At 45.9% G+C, this 15055-nt stretch overlaps 49 non-coding genes across 49 annotated transcripts; all 49 read right to left on the bottom strand.

Annotated features, from left to right (window-relative positions):
- Nucleotides 1-56: 56 nt before the first annotated feature.
- Nucleotides 57-175, bottom strand: LOC123436540. Its single transcript, XR_006627759.1, has one exon. It is a non-coding gene; the product is annotated as a 5S ribosomal RNA (ribosomal RNA).
- Nucleotides 176-369: 194 nt separating this feature from the next.
- On the bottom strand, nt 370-488 carry LOC123431990. The gene has a single exon (XR_006623593.1). It is a non-coding gene; the product is annotated as a 5S ribosomal RNA (ribosomal RNA).
- A 173-nt stretch (nt 489-661) lies between these two features.
- Nucleotides 662-780, bottom strand: LOC123438190. Its single transcript, XR_006629348.1, has one exon. It is a non-coding gene; the product is annotated as a 5S ribosomal RNA (ribosomal RNA).
- A 194-nt stretch (nt 781-974) lies between these two features.
- LOC123433030 lies at nt 975-1092 on the bottom strand. Its single transcript, XR_006624590.1, has one exon. It is a non-coding gene; the product is annotated as a 5S ribosomal RNA (ribosomal RNA).
- A 206-nt stretch (nt 1093-1298) lies between these two features.
- LOC123436637 lies at nt 1299-1417 on the bottom strand. The gene has a single exon (XR_006627851.1). It is a non-coding gene; the product is annotated as a 5S ribosomal RNA (ribosomal RNA).
- A 200-nt stretch (nt 1418-1617) lies between these two features.
- Nucleotides 1618-1736, bottom strand: LOC123437525. The gene has a single exon (XR_006628700.1). It is a non-coding gene; the product is annotated as a 5S ribosomal RNA (ribosomal RNA).
- Nucleotides 1737-1917: 181 nt separating this feature from the next.
- Nucleotides 1918-2036, bottom strand: LOC123431619. The gene has a single exon (XR_006623209.1). It is a non-coding gene; the product is annotated as a 5S ribosomal RNA (ribosomal RNA).
- Nucleotides 2037-2209: 173 nt separating this feature from the next.
- Nucleotides 2210-2328, bottom strand: LOC123436539. The gene has a single exon (XR_006627758.1). It is a non-coding gene; the product is annotated as a 5S ribosomal RNA (ribosomal RNA).
- A 194-nt stretch (nt 2329-2522) lies between these two features.
- Nucleotides 2523-2641, bottom strand: LOC123431989. Its single transcript, XR_006623592.1, has one exon. It is a non-coding gene; the product is annotated as a 5S ribosomal RNA (ribosomal RNA).
- Nucleotides 2642-2814: 173 nt separating this feature from the next.
- Nucleotides 2815-2933, bottom strand: LOC123438189. The gene has a single exon (XR_006629347.1). It is a non-coding gene; the product is annotated as a 5S ribosomal RNA (ribosomal RNA).
- Nucleotides 2934-3127: 194 nt separating this feature from the next.
- LOC123433029 lies at nt 3128-3245 on the bottom strand. The gene has a single exon (XR_006624589.1). It is a non-coding gene; the product is annotated as a 5S ribosomal RNA (ribosomal RNA).
- Nucleotides 3246-3451: 206 nt separating this feature from the next.
- On the bottom strand, nt 3452-3570 carry LOC123435246. The gene has a single exon (XR_006626503.1). It is a non-coding gene; the product is annotated as a 5S ribosomal RNA (ribosomal RNA).
- A 173-nt stretch (nt 3571-3743) lies between these two features.
- LOC123437625 lies at nt 3744-3862 on the bottom strand. The gene has a single exon (XR_006628800.1). It is a non-coding gene; the product is annotated as a 5S ribosomal RNA (ribosomal RNA).
- A 197-nt stretch (nt 3863-4059) lies between these two features.
- LOC123435934 lies at nt 4060-4178 on the bottom strand. The gene has a single exon (XR_006627178.1). It is a non-coding gene; the product is annotated as a 5S ribosomal RNA (ribosomal RNA).
- A 242-nt stretch (nt 4179-4420) lies between these two features.
- LOC123437301 lies at nt 4421-4539 on the bottom strand. The gene has a single exon (XR_006628489.1). It is a non-coding gene; the product is annotated as a 5S ribosomal RNA (ribosomal RNA).
- Nucleotides 4540-4720: 181 nt separating this feature from the next.
- Nucleotides 4721-4839, bottom strand: LOC123432046. The gene has a single exon (XR_006623647.1). It is a non-coding gene; the product is annotated as a 5S ribosomal RNA (ribosomal RNA).
- A 263-nt stretch (nt 4840-5102) lies between these two features.
- On the bottom strand, nt 5103-5221 carry LOC123437300. Its single transcript, XR_006628488.1, has one exon. It is a non-coding gene; the product is annotated as a 5S ribosomal RNA (ribosomal RNA).
- A 176-nt stretch (nt 5222-5397) lies between these two features.
- Nucleotides 5398-5516, bottom strand: LOC123433962. The gene has a single exon (XR_006625257.1). It is a non-coding gene; the product is annotated as a 5S ribosomal RNA (ribosomal RNA).
- A 182-nt stretch (nt 5517-5698) lies between these two features.
- On the bottom strand, nt 5699-5817 carry LOC123431866. Its single transcript, XR_006623462.1, has one exon. It is a non-coding gene; the product is annotated as a 5S ribosomal RNA (ribosomal RNA).
- Nucleotides 5818-6020: 203 nt separating this feature from the next.
- LOC123435537 lies at nt 6021-6139 on the bottom strand. Its single transcript, XR_006626783.1, has one exon. It is a non-coding gene; the product is annotated as a 5S ribosomal RNA (ribosomal RNA).
- A 173-nt stretch (nt 6140-6312) lies between these two features.
- On the bottom strand, nt 6313-6431 carry LOC123437624. The gene has a single exon (XR_006628798.1). It is a non-coding gene; the product is annotated as a 5S ribosomal RNA (ribosomal RNA).
- A 182-nt stretch (nt 6432-6613) lies between these two features.
- Nucleotides 6614-6732, bottom strand: LOC123437723. Its single transcript, XR_006628897.1, has one exon. It is a non-coding gene; the product is annotated as a 5S ribosomal RNA (ribosomal RNA).
- A 181-nt stretch (nt 6733-6913) lies between these two features.
- Nucleotides 6914-7032, bottom strand: LOC123438235. Its single transcript, XR_006629389.1, has one exon. It is a non-coding gene; the product is annotated as a 5S ribosomal RNA (ribosomal RNA).
- A 200-nt stretch (nt 7033-7232) lies between these two features.
- On the bottom strand, nt 7233-7351 carry LOC123437299. The gene has a single exon (XR_006628487.1). It is a non-coding gene; the product is annotated as a 5S ribosomal RNA (ribosomal RNA).
- A 179-nt stretch (nt 7352-7530) lies between these two features.
- Nucleotides 7531-7648, bottom strand: LOC123438625. Its single transcript, XR_006629759.1, has one exon. It is a non-coding gene; the product is annotated as a 5S ribosomal RNA (ribosomal RNA).
- A 179-nt stretch (nt 7649-7827) lies between these two features.
- Nucleotides 7828-7946, bottom strand: LOC123433961. Its single transcript, XR_006625256.1, has one exon. It is a non-coding gene; the product is annotated as a 5S ribosomal RNA (ribosomal RNA).
- A 203-nt stretch (nt 7947-8149) lies between these two features.
- On the bottom strand, nt 8150-8268 carry LOC123437524. The gene has a single exon (XR_006628699.1). It is a non-coding gene; the product is annotated as a 5S ribosomal RNA (ribosomal RNA).
- Nucleotides 8269-8449: 181 nt separating this feature from the next.
- Nucleotides 8450-8568, bottom strand: LOC123432094. The gene has a single exon (XR_006623693.1). It is a non-coding gene; the product is annotated as a 5S ribosomal RNA (ribosomal RNA).
- A 173-nt stretch (nt 8569-8741) lies between these two features.
- Nucleotides 8742-8860, bottom strand: LOC123432093. The gene has a single exon (XR_006623692.1). It is a non-coding gene; the product is annotated as a 5S ribosomal RNA (ribosomal RNA).
- A 173-nt stretch (nt 8861-9033) lies between these two features.
- Nucleotides 9034-9152, bottom strand: LOC123437110. Its single transcript, XR_006628309.1, has one exon. It is a non-coding gene; the product is annotated as a 5S ribosomal RNA (ribosomal RNA).
- A 194-nt stretch (nt 9153-9346) lies between these two features.
- On the bottom strand, nt 9347-9464 carry LOC123433237. Its single transcript, XR_006624775.1, has one exon. It is a non-coding gene; the product is annotated as a 5S ribosomal RNA (ribosomal RNA).
- Nucleotides 9465-9670: 206 nt separating this feature from the next.
- On the bottom strand, nt 9671-9789 carry LOC123434980. Its single transcript, XR_006626243.1, has one exon. It is a non-coding gene; the product is annotated as a 5S ribosomal RNA (ribosomal RNA).
- A 173-nt stretch (nt 9790-9962) lies between these two features.
- Nucleotides 9963-10081, bottom strand: LOC123433960. Its single transcript, XR_006625255.1, has one exon. It is a non-coding gene; the product is annotated as a 5S ribosomal RNA (ribosomal RNA).
- A 197-nt stretch (nt 10082-10278) lies between these two features.
- Nucleotides 10279-10397, bottom strand: LOC123435664. Its single transcript, XR_006626913.1, has one exon. It is a non-coding gene; the product is annotated as a 5S ribosomal RNA (ribosomal RNA).
- A 181-nt stretch (nt 10398-10578) lies between these two features.
- Nucleotides 10579-10697, bottom strand: LOC123436538. The gene has a single exon (XR_006627757.1). It is a non-coding gene; the product is annotated as a 5S ribosomal RNA (ribosomal RNA).
- Nucleotides 10698-10894: 197 nt separating this feature from the next.
- On the bottom strand, nt 10895-11013 carry LOC123433958. Its single transcript, XR_006625254.1, has one exon. It is a non-coding gene; the product is annotated as a 5S ribosomal RNA (ribosomal RNA).
- A 190-nt stretch (nt 11014-11203) lies between these two features.
- On the bottom strand, nt 11204-11322 carry LOC123436423. Its single transcript, XR_006627649.1, has one exon. It is a non-coding gene; the product is annotated as a 5S ribosomal RNA (ribosomal RNA).
- A 179-nt stretch (nt 11323-11501) lies between these two features.
- LOC123435628 lies at nt 11502-11620 on the bottom strand. Its single transcript, XR_006626872.1, has one exon. It is a non-coding gene; the product is annotated as a 5S ribosomal RNA (ribosomal RNA).
- Nucleotides 11621-11811: 191 nt separating this feature from the next.
- On the bottom strand, nt 11812-11930 carry LOC123437885. The gene has a single exon (XR_006629050.1). It is a non-coding gene; the product is annotated as a 5S ribosomal RNA (ribosomal RNA).
- A 173-nt stretch (nt 11931-12103) lies between these two features.
- On the bottom strand, nt 12104-12222 carry LOC123431818. The gene has a single exon (XR_006623404.1). It is a non-coding gene; the product is annotated as a 5S ribosomal RNA (ribosomal RNA).
- A 197-nt stretch (nt 12223-12419) lies between these two features.
- Nucleotides 12420-12537, bottom strand: LOC123432621. The gene has a single exon (XR_006624195.1). It is a non-coding gene; the product is annotated as a 5S ribosomal RNA (ribosomal RNA).
- Nucleotides 12538-12743: 206 nt separating this feature from the next.
- On the bottom strand, nt 12744-12862 carry LOC123437009. Its single transcript, XR_006628213.1, has one exon. It is a non-coding gene; the product is annotated as a 5S ribosomal RNA (ribosomal RNA).
- A 173-nt stretch (nt 12863-13035) lies between these two features.
- Nucleotides 13036-13154, bottom strand: LOC123433957. Its single transcript, XR_006625253.1, has one exon. It is a non-coding gene; the product is annotated as a 5S ribosomal RNA (ribosomal RNA).
- A 194-nt stretch (nt 13155-13348) lies between these two features.
- Nucleotides 13349-13467, bottom strand: LOC123433956. The gene has a single exon (XR_006625252.1). It is a non-coding gene; the product is annotated as a 5S ribosomal RNA (ribosomal RNA).
- Nucleotides 13468-13648: 181 nt separating this feature from the next.
- Nucleotides 13649-13767, bottom strand: LOC123437660. The gene has a single exon (XR_006628835.1). It is a non-coding gene; the product is annotated as a 5S ribosomal RNA (ribosomal RNA).
- A 206-nt stretch (nt 13768-13973) lies between these two features.
- LOC123433954 lies at nt 13974-14092 on the bottom strand. The gene has a single exon (XR_006625250.1). It is a non-coding gene; the product is annotated as a 5S ribosomal RNA (ribosomal RNA).
- Nucleotides 14093-14271: 179 nt separating this feature from the next.
- On the bottom strand, nt 14272-14390 carry LOC123435045. Its single transcript, XR_006626307.1, has one exon. It is a non-coding gene; the product is annotated as a 5S ribosomal RNA (ribosomal RNA).
- A 179-nt stretch (nt 14391-14569) lies between these two features.
- Nucleotides 14570-14688, bottom strand: LOC123437298. Its single transcript, XR_006628486.1, has one exon. It is a non-coding gene; the product is annotated as a 5S ribosomal RNA (ribosomal RNA).
- A 179-nt stretch (nt 14689-14867) lies between these two features.
- Nucleotides 14868-14986, bottom strand: LOC123437297. The gene has a single exon (XR_006628485.1). It is a non-coding gene; the product is annotated as a 5S ribosomal RNA (ribosomal RNA).
- Between the last annotated feature and the right edge of the window lie 69 nt (nt 14987-15055).

Here is a 15055-nt window from a genome sequence, read left to right as displayed (position 1 = left end):
TAGATCACGCTCCCGCGTCATCCTTGTCACGTGGCGCAAAAATATATTTAAAAAGGGGAATGCAACACGAGGACTTCCCAGGAGGTCACCCATCCTAGTACTACTCTCGCCCAAGCACGCTTAACTTCGAAGTTCTGATGGGATCCGGTGCTTTAGTGCTGGTATGATCGCATCCGACATGCAACTATCTATTTGTTCCTTATGCTTGCCCCTACTACTACTACTACTGCTGCTACTACTACTAATTGTTGGGTGTCAAGCGCGGTGGGAAAAGTCACACAGTAATCGTCAAAAATAAGAAAATGAGGTCATATAGATCACGCTCCCGCGTCATCCTTGTCACGTGGCGCAAAAATATATTTAAAAAGGGGAATGCAACACGAGGACTTCCCAGGAGGTCACCCATCCTAGTACTACTCTCGCCCAAGCACGCTTAACTTCGAAGTTCTGATGGGATCCGGTGCTTTAGTGCTGTTATGATCGCATCCGACATGCAACTATCTATTTGTTCCTTATGCTTGCCCCTACTACTACTAGTCGTTGGGTGTCAAGCGCGGTGGGAAAAGTCACACAGTAATCGTCAAAAATAAGAAAATGAGGTCATATAGATCACGCTCCCGCGTCATCCTTGTCACGTGGCGCAAAAAAATATTTAAAAAGGGGAATGCAACACGAGGACTTCCCAGGAGGTCACCCATCCTAGTACTACTCTCGCCCAAGCACGCTTAACTTCAAAGTTCTGATGGGATCCGGTGCTTTAGTGCTGGTATGATCGCATCCGACATGCAACTATCTATTTGTTCCTTATGCTTGCCCCTACTACTACTACTACTACTGCTACTACTACTAATTGTTGGGTGTCAAGCGCGGTGAGAAAAGTCACACAGTAATCGACAAAAATAAGAAAATGAGGTCATATAGATCACGCTCCCGCGTCATCCTTGTCACGTGGCGCAAAAATATATTTAAAAAGGGGAATGCAACACGAGGACTTCCAGGAGGTCACCCATGCTAGTACTACTCTCGCCCAAGCACGCTTAACTTCGGAGTTCTGATGGGATCCGGTGCTTTAGTGCTGTTATGATCGCATCCGAGATGCAACTATCTATTTGTTCCTTATGCTTGCCCCAACTACTACTACTACTACTACTACTAATACTACTACTACTACTAGTTGTTGGGTGTCAAGCGCGGTGGGAAAAGTCACACAGTAATCGTCAAAAATAAGAAAATGAGGTCATATAGATCACGGTCCCGCGTCATCCTTGTCACGTGGCGCAAAAATATATTTAAAAAAGGGAATGCAACACGAGGACTTCCCAGGAGGTCACCCATCCTAGTACTACTCTCGCCCAAGCACGCTTAACATCGGAGTTCTGATGGGATCCGGTGCTTTAGTGCTGGTATGATCGCATCCGACATGCAACTATCTATTTGTTCCTTATGCTTGCCCCAACTACTACTACTACTACTACTACTACTACTACTACTAGTCGTTGGGTGTCAAGCGCGGTGGGAAAAGTCACACAGTAATCGTCAAAAATAAGAAAATGAGGTCATATAGATCACGCTCCCGCGTCATCCTTGTCACGTGGCGCAAAAATATATTTAAAAAGGGGAATGCAACACAAGGACTTCCCAGGAGGTCACCCATCCTAGTACTACTCTCGCCCAAGCACGCTTAACTTCGGAGTTCTGATGGGATCCGATGCTTTAGTGCTGGTATGATCGCATCCGACATGCAACTATCTATTTGTTCCTTATGCTTGCCCTACTACTACTACTACTACTAGTCGTTGGGTGTCAAGCGCGGTGGGAAAAGTCACACAGTAATCGTCAAAAATAAGAAAATGAGGTCATATAGATCACGGTCCCGCGTCGTCCTTGTCACGTGGCGCAAAAATATATTTAAAAAGGGGAATGCAACACGAGGACTTCCCAGGAGGTGACCCATCCTAGTACTACTCTCGCCCAAGCACGCTTAACTTCCGAGTTCTGATGGGATCCGGTGCTTTAGTGCTGGTATGATCGCATCCGACATGCAACTATCTATTTGTTCCTTATGCTTGCCCCTACTACTACTAGTCGTTGGGTGTCAAGCGCGGTGGGAAAAGTCACACAGTAATCGTCAAAAATAAGAAAATGAGGTCATATAGATCACGCTCCCGCGTCATCCTTGTCACGTGGCGCAAAAATATATTTAAAAAGGGGAATGCAACACGAGGACTTCCCAGGAGGTCACCCATCCTAGTACTACTCTCGCCCAAGCACGCTTAACTTCGAAGTTCTGATGGGATCCGGTGCTTTAGTGCTGGTATGATCGCATCCGACATGCAACTATCTATTTGTTCCTTATGCTTGCCCCTACTACTACTACTACTGCTGCTACTACTACTAATTGTTGGGTGTCAAGCGCGGTGGGAAAAGTCACACAGTAATCGTCAAAAATAAGAAAATGAGGTCATATAGATCACGCTCCCGCGTCATCCTTGTCACGTGGCGCAAAAATATATTTAAAAAGGGGAATGCAACACGAGGACTTCCCAGGAGGTCACCCATCCTAGTACTACTCTCGCCCAAGCACGCTTAACTTCGAAGTTCTGATGGGATCCGGTGCTTTAGTGCTGTTATGATCGCATCCGACATGCAACTATCTATTTGTTCCTTATGCTTGCCCCTACTACTACTAGTCGTTGGGTGTCAAGCGCGGTGGGAAAAGTCACACAGTAATCGTCAAAAATAAGAAAATGAGGTCATATAGATCACGCTCCCGCGTCATCCTTGTCACGTGGCGCAAAAAAATATTTAAAAAGGGGAATGCAACACGAGGACTTCCCAGGAGGTCACCCATCCTAGTACTACTCTCGCCCAAGCACGCTTAACTTCAAAGTTCTGATGGGATCCGGTGCTTTAGTGCTGGTATGATCGCATCCGACATGCAACTATCTATTTGTTCCTTATGCTTGCCCCTACTACTACTACTACTACTGCTACTACTACTAATTGTTGGGTGTCAAGCGCGGTGGGAAAAGTCACACAGTAATCGTCAAAAATAAGAAAATGAGGTCATATAGATCACGCTCCCGCGTCATCCTTGTCACGTGGCGCAAAAATATATTTAAAAAGGGGAATGCAACACGAGGACTTCCAGGAGGTCACCCATGCTAGTACTACTCTCGCCCAAGCACGCTTAACTTCGGAGTTCTGATGGGATCCGGTGCTTTAGTGCTGTTATGATCGCATCCGACATGCAACTATCTATTTGTTCCTTATGCTTGCCCCAACTACTACTACTACTACTACTACTAATACTACTACTACTACTAGTTGTTGGGTGTCAAGCGCGGTGGGAAAAGTCACACAGTAATCGTCAAAAATAAGAAAATGAGGTCATATAGATCACGCTCCCGCGTCATCCTTGTCACGTGGCGCAAAAATATATTTAAAAAGGGGAATGCAACACAAGGACTTCCCAGGAGGTCACCCATCCTAGTACTACTCTCGCCCAAGCACGCTTAACTTCGGAGTTCTGATGGGATCCGGTGCTTTAGTGCTGGTATGATCGCATCCGACATGCAACTATCTATTTGTTCCTTATGCTTGCCCCTACTACTACTAGTCGTTGGGTGTCAAGCGCGGTGGGAAAAGTCACACAGTAATCGTCAAAAATAAGAAAATGAGGTCATATAGATCACGCTCCCGCGTCATCCTTGTCACGTGGCGCAAAAATATATTTAAAAAGGGGAATGCAACACGAGGACTTCCCAGGAGGTCACCCATCCTAGTACTACTCTCGCCCAAGCACGCTTAACTTCGGAGTTTTGATGGGATCCGGTGCTTTAGTGCTGGTATGATCGCATCCGACATGCAACTATCTATTTGTTCCTTATGCTTGCCCCTACTACTACTACTACTACTACTACTACTACTACTAGTCGTTGGGTGTCAAGCGCGGTGGGAAAAGTCACACAGTAATCGTCAAAAATAAGAAAATGAGGTCATATAGATCACGCTCCCGCGTCATCCTTGTCACGTGGCGCAAAAATATATTTAAAAAGGGGAATGCAACACGAGGACTTCCCAGGAGGTCACCCATCCTAGTACTACTCTCGCCCAAGCACGCTTAACTTCGGAGTTCTGATGGGATCCGGTGCTTTAGTGCTGATATGATCGCATCCAACATGCAACTATCTATTTGTTCCTTATGCTTGCCCCTACTACTACTACTACTACTACTACTACTACTACTACTACTACTACTACTACTACTACTACTACTACTACTACTACTACTAGTCGTTGGGTGTCAAGCGCGGTGGGAAAAGTCACACAGTAATCGTCAAAAATAAGAAAATGAGGTCATATAGATCACGTTCACGCGTCATCCTTGTCACGTGGCGCAAAAATATATTTAAAAAGGGGAATGCAACACGAGGACTTCCCAGGAGGTCACCCATCCTAGTACTACTCTCGCCCAAGCACGCTTAACTTCGGAGTTCTGATGGGATCCGCTGCTTTAGTGCTGGTATGATCGCATCCGACATGCAACTATCTATTTGTTCCTTATGCTTGCCCTACTACTACTACTACTACTAGTCGTTGGGTGTCAAGCGCGGTGGGAAAAGTCACACAGTAATCGTCAAAAATAAGAAAATGAGGTCATATAGATCACGCTCCCGCGTCATCCTTGTCACGTGGCGCAAAAATATATTTAAAAAGGGGAATGCAACACGAGGACTTCCAAGGAGGTCACCCATCCTAGTACTACTCTCGCCCAAGCACGCTTAACTTCGAAGTTCTGATGGGATCCGGTGCTTTAGTGCTGATATGATCGCATCCAACATGCAACTATCTATTTGTTCCTTATGCTTGCCCCTACTACTACTACTACTACTACTACTACTACTACTACTACTACTACTACTACTACTACTACTACTACTACTACTACTACTACTACTACTACTACTACTACTAGTCGTTGGGTGTCAAGCGCGGTGGGAAAAGTCACACAGTAATCGTCAAAAATAAGAAAATGAGGTCATATAGATCACGTTCACGCGTCATCCTTGTCACGTGGCGCAAAAATATATTTAAAAAGGGGAATGCAACACGAGGACTTCCCAGGAGGTCACCCATCCTAGTACTACTCTCGCCCAAGCACGCTTAACTTCGGAGTTCTGATGGGATCCGCTGCTTTAGTGCTGGTATGATCGCATCCGACATGCAACTATCTATTTGTTCCTTATGCTTGCCCCTACTACTACTACTAGTCGTTGGGTGTCAAGCGCGATGGGAAAAGTCACACAGTAATCGTCAAAAATAAGAAAATAAGGTCATATAGATCACGGTCCCGCGTCATCCTTGTCACGTGGCGCAAAAATATATTTAAAAAGGGGAATGCAACACGAGGACTTCCCAGGAGGTCACCCATCCTAGTACTACTCTCGCCCAAGCACGCTTAACTTCGGAGTTCTGATGGGATCCGGTGCTTTAGTGCTGGTATGATCGCATCCGACATGCAACTATCTATTTGTTCCTTATGCTTGCCCCTACTACTACTACTACTACTAGTCGTTGGGTGTCAAGCGCGGTGGGAAAAGTCACACAGTAATCGTCAAAAATAAGAAAATGAGGTCATATAGATCACGGTCCCGCGTCATCCTTGTCACGTGGCGCAAAAATATATTTAAAAAGGGGAATGCAACACGAGGACTTCCCAGGAGGTCACCCATCCTAGTACTACTCTCGCCCAAGCACGCTTAACTTCGGAGTTCTGATGGGATCTGGTGCTTTAGTGCTGTTATGATCGCATCCGACATGCAACTATCTATTTGTTCCTTATGCTTGCCCCAACTACTACTACTACTACTACTAATACTACTACTACTACTAGTTGTTGGGTGACAAGCGCGGTGGGAAAAGTCACACAGTAATCGTCAAAAATAAGAAAATGAGGTCATATAGATCACGCTCCCGCGTCATCCTTGTCACGTGGCGCAAAAATATATTTAAAAAGGGGAATGCAACACGAGGACTTCCCAGGAGGTCACCCATCCTAGTACTACTCTCGCCCAAGCACGCTTTACTTCGGAGTTCTGATGGGATCCGGTGCTTTAGTGCTGGTATGATCGCATCCGACATGCAACTATCTATTTGTTCCTTATGCTTGCCCCTACTACTACTAGTCGTTGGGTGTCAAGCGTGGTGGGAAAAGTCACACAGTAATCGTCAAAAATAAGAAAATGAGGTCATATAGATCACGCTCCCGCGTCATCCTTGTCACGTGGCGCAAAAATATATTTAAAAAGGGGAATGCAACACGAGGACTTCCCAGGAGGTCACCCATCCTAGTACTACTCTCGCCCAAGCACGCTTAACTTCGGAGTTTTGATGGGATCCGGTGCTTTAGTGCTGGTATGATCGCATCCGACATGCAACTATCTATTTGTTCCTTATGCTTGCCCCTACTACTACTACTACTACTAGTCGTTGGGTGTCAAGCGCGGTGGGAAAAGTCACACAGTAATCGTCAAAAATAAGAAAATGAGGTCATATAGATCACGCTCCCGCGTCATCCTTGTCACGTGGCGCAAAAATATATTTAAAAAGGGGAATGCAACACGAGGACTTCCCAGGAGGTCACCCATCCTAGTACTACTCTCGCCCAAGCACGCTTAACTTCGGAGTTCTGATGGGATTCGGTGCTTTAGTGCTGGTATGATCGCATCCGACATGCAACTATCTATTTGTTCCTTATGCTTGCCCTACTACTACTACTACTACTAGTCGTTGGGTGTCAAGCGCGGTGGGAAAAGTCATACAGTAATCCTCAAAAATAAGAAAATGAGGTCATATAGATCACGCTCCCGCGTCATCCTTGTCACGTGGCGCAAAAATATATTTAAAAAGGGGAATGCAACACGAGGACTTCCCAGGAGGTCACCCATCCTAGTACTACTCTCGCCCAAGCACGCTTAACTTCGAAGTTCTGATGGGATCCGGTGCTTTAGTGCTGATATGATCGCATCCAACATGCAACTATCTATTTGTTCCTTATGCTTGCCCCTACTACTACTACTACTACTACTACTACTACTACTACTAGTCGTTGGGTGTCAAGCGCGGTGGGAAAAGTCACACAGTAATCGTCAAAAATAAGAAAATGAGGTCATATAGATCACGTTCACGCGTCATCCTTGTCACGTGGCGCAAAAATATATTTAAAAAGGGGAATGCAACACGAGGACTTCCCAGGAGGTCACCCATCCTAGTACTACTCTCGCCCAAGCACGCTTAACTTCGGAGTTCTGATGGGATCCGCTGCTTTAGTGCTGGTATGATCGCATCCGACATGCAACTATCTATTTGTTCCTTATGCTTGCCCCTACTACTACTACTACTAGTCGTTGGGTGTCAAGCGCGATGGGAAAAGTCACACAGTAATCGTCAAAAATAAGAAAATAAGGTCATATAGATCACGGTCCCGCGTCATCCTTGTCACGTGGCGCAAAAATATATTTAAAAAGGGGAATGCAACACGAGGACTTCCCAGGAGGTCACCATCCTAGTACTACTCTCGCCCAAGCACGCTTAACTTCGGAGTTCTGATGGGATCCGGTGCTTTAGTGCTGGTATGATCGCATCCGACATGCAACTATCTATTTGTTCCTTATGCTTGCCCCTACTACTACTACTACTAGTCGTTGGGTGTCAAGCGCGGTGGGAAAAGTCACACAGTAATCGTCAAAAATAAGAAAATGAGGTCATATAGATCACGGTCCCGCGTCATCCTTGTCACGTGGCGCAAAAATATATTTAAAAAGGGGAATGCAACACGAGGACTTCCCAGGAGGTCACCCATCCTAGTACTACTCTCGCCCAAGCACGCTTAACTTCGGAGTTCTGATGGGATCCGGTGCTTTAGTGCTGGTATGATCGCATCCGACATGCAACTATCTATTTGTTCCTTATGCTTGCCCCAACTACTACTACTACTACTACTACTACTACTACTACTACTAGTCGTTGGGTGTCAAGCGCGGTGGGAAAAGTCACACAGTAATCGTCAAAAATAAGAAAATGAGGTCATATAGATCACGCTCCCGCGTCATCCTTGTCACGTGGCGCAAAAATATATTTAAAAAGGGGAATGCAACACAAGGACTTCCCAGGAGGTCACCCATCCTAGTACTACTCTCGCCCAAGCACGCTTAACTTCGGAGTTCTGATGGGATCCGATGCTTTAGTGCTGGTATGATCGCATCCGACATGCAACTATCTATTTGTTCCTTATGCTTGCCCTACTACTACTACTACTACTAGTCGTTGGGTGTCAAGCGCGGTGGGAAAAGTCACACAGTAATCGTCAAAAATAAGAAAATGAGGTCATATAGATCACGCTCCCGCGTCATCCTTGTCACGTGGCGCAAAAATATATTTAAAAAGGGGAATGCAACACGAGGACTTCCCAGGAGGTCACCCATCCTAGTACTACTCTCGCCCAAGCACGCTTAACTTCGGAGTTCTGTTGGGATCCGGTGCTTTAGTGCTGTTATGATCGCATCCGACATGCAACTATCTATTTGTTCCTTATGCTTGCCCCTACTACTACTAGTCGTTGGGTGTCAAGCGCGGTGGGAAAAGTCACACAGTAATCGTCAAAAATAAGAAAATGAGGTCATATAGATCACGCTCCCGCGTCATCCTTGTCACGTGGCGCAAAAATATATTTAAAAAGGGGAATGCAACACGAGGACTTCCCAGGAGGTCACCCATCCTAGTACTACTCTCGCCCAAGCACGCTTAACTTCGGAGTTCTGTTGGGATCCGGTGCTTTAGTGCTGTTATGATCGCATCCGACATGCAACTATCTATTTGTTCCTTATGCTTGCCCCTACTACTACTAGTCGTTGGGTGTCAAGCGCGGTGGGAAAAGTCACACAGTAATCGTCAAAAATAAGAAAATGAGGTCATATAGATCACGCTCCCGCGTCATCCTTGTCACGTGGCGCAAAAAAATATTTAAAAAGGGGAATGCAACACGAGGACTTCCCATGAGGTCACCCATCCTAGTACTACTCTCGCCCAAGCACGCTTAACTTCGAAGTTCTGATGGGATCCGGTGCTTTAGTGCTGGTATGATCGCATCCGACATGCAACTATCTATTTGTTCCTTATGCTTGCCCCTACTACTACTACTACTACTGCTACTACTACTAATTGTTGGGTGTCAAGCGCGGTGGGAAAAGTCACACAGTAATCGTCAAAAATAAGAAAATGAGGTCATATAGATCACGCTCCCGCGTCATCCTTGTCACGTGGCGCAAAAATATATTTAAAAAGGGGAATGGAACACGAGGACTTCCAGGAGGTCACCCATCCTAGTACTACTCTCGCCCAAGCACGCTTAACTTCGGAGTTCTGATGGGATCCGGTGCTTTAGTGCTGTTATGATCGCATCCGACATGCAACTATCTATTTGTTCCTTATGCTTGCCCCAACTACTACTACTACTACTACTACTAATACTACTACTACTACTAGTCGTTGGGTGTCAAGCGCGGTGGGAAAAGTCACACAGTAATCGTCAAAAATAAGAAAATGAGGTCATAGAGATCACGCTCCCGCGTCATCCTTGTCACGTGGCGCAAAAATATATTTAAAAAGGGGAATGCAACACGAGGACTTCCCAAGAGGTCACCCATCCTAGTACTACTCTCGCCCAAGCACGCTTAACTTCGGAGTTCTGATGGGATCCGGTGCTTTAGTGCTGGTATGATCGCATCCGACATGCAACTATCTATTTGTTCCTTATGCTTGCCCCTACTACTACTAGTCGTTGGGTGTCAAGCGCGGTGGGAAAAGTCACACAGTAATCGTCAAAAATAAGAAAATGAGGTCATATAGATCACGCTCCCGCGTCATCCTTGTCACGTGGCGCAAAAATATATTTAAAAAGGGGAATGCAACACGAGGACTTCCCAGGAGGTCACCCATCCTAGTACTACTCTCGCCCAAGCACGCTTAACTTCGGAGTTCTGATGGGATCCGGTGCTTTAGTGCTGGTATGATCGCATCCGACATGCAACTATCTATTTGTTCCTTATGCTTGCCCCTACTACTACTACTACTACTACTACTACTACTACTAGTCGTTGGGTGTCAAGCGCGGTGGGAAAAGTCACACAGTAATCGTCAAAAATAAGAAAATGAGGTCATATAGATCACGCTCCCGCGTCATCCTTGTCACGTGGCGCAAAAATATATTTAAAAAGGGGAATGCAACACGAGGACTTCCCAGGAGGTGACCCATCCTAGTACTACTCTCGCCCAAGCACGCTTAACTTCGGAGTTCTGATGGGATCCGGTGCTTTAGTGCTGGTATGATCGCATCCGACATGCAACTATCTATTTGTTCCTTATGCTTGCCCTACTACTACTACTACTACTAGTCGTTGGGTGTCAAGCGCGGTGGGAAAAGTCACACAGTAATCGTCAAAAATAAGAAAATGAGGTCATATAGATCACGGTCCCGCGTCATCCTTGTCACGTGGCGCAAAAATATATTTAAAAAGGGGAATGCAACACGAGGACTTCCCAGGAGGTCACCCATCCTAGTACTACTCTCGCCCAAGCACGCTTAACTTCGAAGTTCTGATGGGATCCGGTGCTTTAGTGCTGGTATGATCGCATCCAACATGCAACTATCTATTTGTTCCTTATGCTTGCCCCTACTACTACTACTACTACTACTACTACTACTACTAGTCGTTGGGTGTCAAGCGCGGTGGGAAAAGTCACACAGTAATCGTCAAAAATAAGAAAATGAGGTCATATAGATCACGTTCACGCGTCATCCTTGTCACGTGGCGCAAAAATATATTTAAAAAGGGGAATGCAACACGAGGACTTCCCAGGAGGTCACCCATCCTAGTACTACTCTCGCCCAAGCACGCTTAACTTCGGAGTTCTGATGGGATCCGGTGCTTTAGTGCTGGTATGATCGCATCCGACATGCAACTATCTATTTGTTCCTTATGCTTGCCCCTACTACTACTACTACTAGTCGTTGGGTGTCAAGCGCGATGGGAAAAGTCACACAGTAATCGTCAAAAATAAGAAAATAATAAGAAAATGAGGTCATATAGATCACGGTCCCGCGTCATCCTTGTCACGTGGCGCAAAAATATATTTAAAAAGGGGAATGCAACACGAGGACTTCCCAGGAGGTCACCCATCCTAGTACTACTCTCGCCCAAGCACGCTTAACTTCGGAGTTCTGATGGGATCCGATGCTTTAGTGCTGGTATGATCGCATCCGACATGCAACTATCTATTTGTTCCTTATGCTTGCCCCTACTACTACTACTACTAGTCGTTGGGTGTCAAGCGCGGTGGGAAAAGTCACACAGTAATCGTCAAAAATAAGAAAATGAGGTCATATAGATCACGGTCCCGCGTCATCCTTGTCACGTGGCGCAAAAATATATTTAAAAAGGGGAATGCAACACGAGGACTTCCCAGGAGGTCACCCATCCTAGTACTACTCTCGCCCAAGCACGCTTAACTTCGGAGTTCTGATGGGATCCGGTGCTTTAGTGCTAGTATGATCGCATCCGACATGCAACTATCTATTTGTTCCTTATGCTTGCCCCAACTACTACTACTACTACTACTACTACTAGTCGTTGGGTGTCAAGCGCGGTGGGAAAAGTCACACAGTAATCGTCAAAAATAAGAAAATGAGGTCATATAGATCACGCTCCCGCGTCATCCTTGTCACGTGGCGCAAAAATATATTTAAAAAGGGGAATGCAACACGAGGACTTCCCAGGAGGTCACCCATCCTAGTACTACTCTCGCCCAAGCACGCTTAACTTCGGAGTTCTGATGGGATCCGGTGCTTTAGTGCTGTTATGATCGCATCCGACATGCAACTATCTATTTGTTCCTTATGCTTGCCCCTACTACTACTAGTCGTTGGGTGTCAAGCGCGGTGGGAAAAGTCACACAGTAATCGTCAAAAATAAGAAAATGAGGTCATATAGATCACGCTCCCGCGTCATCCTTGTCACGTGGCGCAAAAAAATATTTAAAAAGGGGAATGCAACACGAGGACTTCCCAGGAGGTCACCCATCCTAGTACTACTCTCGCCCAAGCACGCTTAACTTCGAAGTTTTGATGGGATCCGGTGCTTTAGTGCTGGTATGATCGCATCCGACATGCAACTATCTATTTGTTCCTTATGCTTGCCCCTACTACTACTACTACTACTGCTGCTACTACTACTAATTGTTGGGTGTCAAGCGTGGTGGGAAAAGTCACACAGTAATCGTCAAAAATAAGAAAATGAGGTCATATAGATCACGCTCCCGCGTCATCCTTGTCACGTGGCGCAAAAATATATTTAAAAAGGGGAATGCAACACGAGGACTTCCAGGAGGTCACCCATCCTAGTACTACTCTCGCCCAAGCACGCTTAACTTCGGAGTTCTGATGGGATCCGGTGCTTTAGTGCTGTTATGATCGCATCCGACATGCAACTATCTATTTGTTCCTTATGCTTGCCCCAACTACTACTACTACTATTACTACTAATACTACTACTACTACTAGTCGTTGGGTGTCAAGCGCGGTGGGAAAAGTCACACAGTAATCGTCAAAAATAAGAAAATGAGGTCATATAGATCACGCTCCCGCGTCATCCTTGTCACGTGGCGCAAAAATATATTTAAAAAGGGGAATGCAACACGAGGATTTCCCAGGAGGTCACCCATCCTAGTACTACTCTCGCCCAAGCACGCTTAACTTCGGAGTTCTGATGGGATCCGATGCTTTAGTGCTGGTATGATCGCATCCGACATGCAACTATCTATTTGTTCCTTATGCTTGCCCCTACTAATACTAGTCGTTGGGTGTCAAGCGCGGTGGGAAAAGTCACACAGTAATCGTCAAAAATAAGAAAATGAGGTCATATAGATCACGCTCCCGCGTCATCCTTGTCACGTGGCGCAAAAATATATTTAAAAAGGGGAATGCAACACGAGGACTTCCCAGGAGGTCACCCATCCTAGTACTACTCTCGCCCAAGCACGCTTAACTTCGGAGTTCTGATGGGATCCGGTGCTTTAGTGCTGGTATGATCGCATCCGACATGCAACTATCTATTTGTTCCTTATGCTTGCCCCTACTACTACTACTACTACTACTACTACTACTAGTCGTTGGGTGTCAAGCGCGGTGGGAAAAGTCACACAGTAATCGTCAAAAATAAGAAAATGAGGTCATATAGATCACGCTCCCGCGTCATCCTTGTCACGTGGCGCAAAAATATATTTAAAAAGGGGAATGCAACACGAGGACTTCCCAGGAGGTCACCCATCCTAGTACTACTCTCGCCCAAGCACGCTTAACTTCGGAGTTCTGATGGGATCCGGTGCTTTAGTGCTGGTATGATCGCATCCGACATGCAACTATCTATTTGTTCCTTATGCTTGCCCTACTACTACTACTACTACTAGTCGTTGGGTGTCAAGCGCGGTGGGAAAAGTCACACAGTAATCGTCAACAATAAGAAAATGAGGTCATATAGATCACGGTCCCGCGTCATCCTTGTCACGTGGCGCAAAAATATATTTAAAAAGGGGAATGCAACACAAGGACTTCCCAGGAGGTCACCCATCCTAGTACTACTCTCGCCCAAGCACGCTTAACTTCGAAGTTCTGATGGGATCCGGTGCTTTAGTGCTGGTATGATCGCATCCAACATGCAACTATCTATTTGTTCCTTATGCTTGCCCCTACTACTACTACTACTACTACTACTACTACTACTACTACTACTAGTCGTTGGGTGTCAAGCGCGGTGGGAAAAGTCACACAGTAATCGTCAAAAATAAGAAAATGAGGTCATATAGATCACGTTGACGCGTCATCCTTGTCACGTGGCGCAAAAATATATTTAAAAGGGGGAATGCAACACGAGGACTTCCCAGGAGGTCACCCATCCTAGTACTACTCTCGCCCAAGCACGCTTAACTTCGGAGTTCTGATGGGATCCGGTGCTTTAGTGCTGGTATGATCGCATCCGACATGCAACTATCTATTTGTTCCTTATGCTTGCCCCTACTACTACTACTACTAGTCGTTGGGTGTCAAGCGCGATGGGAAAAGTCACACAGTAATCGTCAAAAATAAGAAAATGAGGTCATATAGATCACGGTCCCGCGTCATCCTTGTCACGTGGCGCAAAAATATATTTAAAAAGGGGAATGCAACACGAGGACTTCCCAGGAGGTCACCCATCCTAGTACTACTCTCGCCCAAGCACGCTTAACTTCGGAGTTCTAATGGGATCCGGTGCTTTAGTGCTGGTATGATCGCATCCGACATGCAACTATCTATTTGTTCCTTATGCTTGCCCCTACTACTACTACTACTAGTCGTTGGGTGTCAAGCGCGGTGGGAAAAGTCACACAGTAATCGTCAAAAATAAGAAAATGAGGTCATATAGATCACGGTCCCGCGTCATCCTTGTCACGTGGCGCAAAAATATATTTAAAAAGGGGAATGCAACACGAGGACTTCCCAGGAGGTCACCCATCCTAGTACTACTCTCGCCCAAGCACGCTTAACTTCGGAGTTCTGATGGGATCCGCTGCTTTAGTGCTGGTATGATCGCATCCGACATGCAACTATCTATTTGTTCCTTATGCTTGCCCCTACTACTACTACTACTAGTCGTTGGGTGTCAAGCGCGGTGGGAAAAGTCACACAGTAATCGTCAAAAATAAGAAAATGAGGTCATATAGATCACGCTCCCGCGTCATCCTTGTCACGTGGCGCAAAAATATATTTAAAAAGGGGAATGCAACACGAGGACTTCCCAGGAGGTCACCCATCCTAGTACTACTCTCGCCCAAGCACGCTTAACTTCGGAGTTCTGATGGGATCCGCTGCTTTAGTGCTGGTATGATCGCATCCGACATGCAACTATCTATTTGTTCCTTATGCTTGCCCCAACTACTACTACTACTACTACTACTACTACTA

Source organism: Hordeum vulgare, chromosome 2H, assembly GCF_904849725.1.
Source record: "Hordeum vulgare subsp. vulgare chromosome 2H, MorexV3_pseudomolecules_assembly, whole genome shotgun sequence".
NCBI lineage: Eukaryota > Viridiplantae > Streptophyta > Magnoliopsida > Poales > Poaceae > Hordeum > Hordeum vulgare.
Note: the sequence above shows the minus strand (reverse complement) of the source record. Positions and strands in the feature narration are given on the sequence as shown.